At 43.3% G+C, this 3,351-nt stretch overlaps 1 pseudogene; it reads right to left on the bottom strand.

Moving 5' to 3' along the window:
* Positions 1-2,937: 2,937 nt before the first annotated feature.
* Positions 2,938-3,028, bottom strand: LOC149131526 (U6 spliceosomal RNA; annotated as a pseudogene).
* Positions 3,029-3,351: the final 323 nt, after the last annotated feature.

Genomic DNA, 3,351 nt, shown 5'->3' with positions numbered 1-3,351 from the left:
GATAGATAGATAGATAGATAGATAGATAGATAGATAGATAGATAGATAGATAGATAGATAGATAGATAGATACACATACATACAGGGTACGGTGAATAAACTGTCGTCTAAATTACGCAAAACTGAAAATAACACTGACATCATATTTTAACAGCTATACGAGGTCTGATCAATAAGTATCCGGCCTGTCGCCATATTAACGAAATTAAAGCACGCAGAGTAAAGCCGCTTGGCAAAAATTGACCTTAAACTCTGCTGTGCATGCGCACTAAGTTTTAACGTTCTAGCTCGCTTCTGCTGTTTACAGAGGCGCTTGGAAGGAACGTGTGTAGCGTGTGATCATGGCATTACCACGACAGAGAAAGTTGTCATGGCGATACCTGTTCAGAAGCCAACATAAAGTTTCAGAAAGTGTATGGAGAGGAGTGAATGAGCCGCAGACAAGTGTACGAGTGTTTCAGACGTTTCCAAGATGGCCGAAAACATGTCGCTATTGACGAACGTTCAGTGAAATCTGCAACCAGTAGAACTGAGAAAAACATCGTTGATGTGCGTGCAGCTGTGAGAGTAGCAGTTTTCCGTTCATTTTGGCAACTCCATGGCAATATGTTTCTGCAGTAATGGTTTTTTTCCGGGTTCTAAGACGTTATAGTGGATAAGTCTAGCAGTATACCACCAAACTGTCAGCATAACCTTCATTTTAAAGAGCTCGGCTTTAGGGAAAATTTTCCGTGCGTCATTTTGGTCCAACCACTGCGAAGAACATTTTTTTATTATTTTACAGAATCTACTTTTCGTCGCAAATTACAATACAATCGAGAAATGGATCGGTCTGGTTAAGGAGAAGAAGCGACGAGTAAATTTCATATTTCATTTCATATCTTCTCTGGTACATTCCATTTCATGCCTTCTCTGGTACATTCCACTAGTATTCCTTTTTATTATGAGTGACTATGGTTTCTACCATACCGTGAGTTCTTATTTCTTTGTCCTCGGGGTTACCTTTCCGATGAATTTCATTATAGAGTATCCTAGCCACAGCATCATGTCTCATCGGTAGATAATACCGTGATGACATTTTCGGACAACTGCTTATGCTGTATGTGGTGTCTTAGGTGTCAACTCCACAAAGTCTGCAACAATTGCCATATTTTACTGCTTTTCCTGCATCTTTTCCTTGGTTGATATGTTGTTGTTGTTGCTGGCACTCCGTCGCTTATGACGTTGCGGGTTCCAGTTGATCCGACCAACGGAACAGCCTGCTCGTGAAATTAACGTGCAAGCGGCTGAGCACTCCACAGACACTTTGTACCCTTAACGTAGTTCTCGGGGATATTCAGCATGACACAGAGTGTGACAAGGCTGACCCTTTGAATTACAGGCACAACAGAAACAGGAAGAAAGAGTGAGAGAAAGTTGTGGTGGAAGAGTACAGCAGGGCTCGCCACCATCCCCTGCCGGAGCCGCGTGGATGGAGCTTTAGGTGTTTTCGCTCAATAAACACTCACAACGCCCGGTCTGGGAATCGAAACCGCGATCCTATGACCGCGAGTCTGCTGCCCTAACCACTGGGCCATTGCGCCTCCATGGTTGCTATGTATGTATAATTAAGCAGTCTGGGGCATGTCAAAAGAGCAACGATGGGTTAAATCGTTGTTAATGAATTTAACGTATTAATGTTGTTGTCGCCGTCGTCATCGTTATTGTTGTTGTTGTTGTTGCTGCTGCTGCTGCTGCTGCCCCTCTTGTTATTTAGTCTCAGGTTAACCTTGAACATCCAGTGTTAGACCATGGTAGATGGCGCTCTGACTAAATCATCTAACGTCTTTCCTCATTAAGAAAGCCGGGTGTGATTCGAAAGAGATTTAGCTGCTATTTCTAGCAGATTCTTAGTCCCCGAAAACATTTTCCTTGTCAGGAGAATTTTATTAATATATTAGGGAACTGACACACACACACACACACACACACACACACACACACACACACACACACACACACACACGCACGCACGCACGCACACGCACATACACATACACATACATAAACACACATACGCACACACATGCACACACACACATACACACACACACATTAAACGTACATTTCTGGACCAAGATAGGTTAAAGACCAATGTCAAAGGTCAGAGTGATAATTTCTAGTATGATTGAAGTCCGGTGGTAGTTATATATCGAAAGCGGTATGATCGAAGCGCATCGAATAATTAATTATCGAGAAGTCATTGACCAGCACACTCCCGCTTCTGGATTATTGACATGCTGTCTATTCTCTCTGCATGTTACTACTGTACTACACTGATCACCACAGGATCGAATCCTTATTGCGATATGGTCGCTTGCGTGCCTCAAATCACCCTGAGAGCTATGTCAGCAAACCGCAAGGTCCTTGTAGGACCTCCTATGCTTGACTGGTTAAAGACCAGACTAGTATGAACCACCTTTTCCCACCTTTTGGACTCATGATCGTAAGATTGTGGTTTCGGTTCCGGGGCCGGGAGACGCGTGGTGTTCTTGAGCAGAACACTTCATGCCATGTTGCTCCAGTCCACCCCGCTGGTAAAAATGAGTAATCCTGCGATGGGCCGGTGTCCCATCCATCTAGGTAGGGTATATATACGCCATGAAACCGGGAAACCGGCCCTTATGAGTCGGTATGACTCGAAAAAGTAATTTTACCCCCTTCTTTTTTACCAACATTGTTACGTAGAAAATTACCAACTTACAGAAGCATTAAGTTTTAACATTTTAACTTGTTTCAGCTCGAGGTCTGGGGTTATATCAGGAGGGTCCACCCATGTAAAATAAAATTCAGAGGGCCCACAGGTAAAAGATGGTTGAGAAACACTGGTCTAAAGGGAGGTGGTATTCTCCGGTGACGAAAAGCAACAGCAATCAGCACCACCGTCAATACTGAGTCAAAAATATGGAACATTTCACGAATTTGTGTATTGTCCATACTAATCTTCTCTGTATACTAATTTTAGTATATGTAATGCCGATGACAATTCAAAAGCAACAAGAACTGAAAGAGGAAGGCCTTCCCTTCAGGGAAACATGATGCGTTTGGCGCTGACTTGGAACCCACAAGGGAGGCAGAAGAAAGGAATCCCTCAAAATAGCTGGAGGTGGGATAGTGAGACAGAGCTATAAAAAAAAAGTAGGTGTCCAAATGGAAATAAGCAGAAAAAACATCTCAGAACCAAGAACAATGGAAAAAAGTGGTCGATGGTCTATGCTCCATAAAGAGAGAAGAGCTTAAATAAGTACCCACACTAGACCCTGTTTCTGGGGGCTGGGTGGTCACGTAAGCATCTCCCACCTCCTCAGAGAA

Source organism: Octopus bimaculoides, chromosome 21 (genome assembly GCF_046866305.1).
Source record: "Octopus bimaculoides isolate indiv1 chromosome 21, ASM4686630v1, whole genome shotgun sequence".
NCBI lineage: Eukaryota > Metazoa > Mollusca > Cephalopoda > Octopoda > Octopodidae > Octopus > Octopus bimaculoides.
This window is presented reverse-complemented; position numbering and strand designations above follow the sequence as displayed.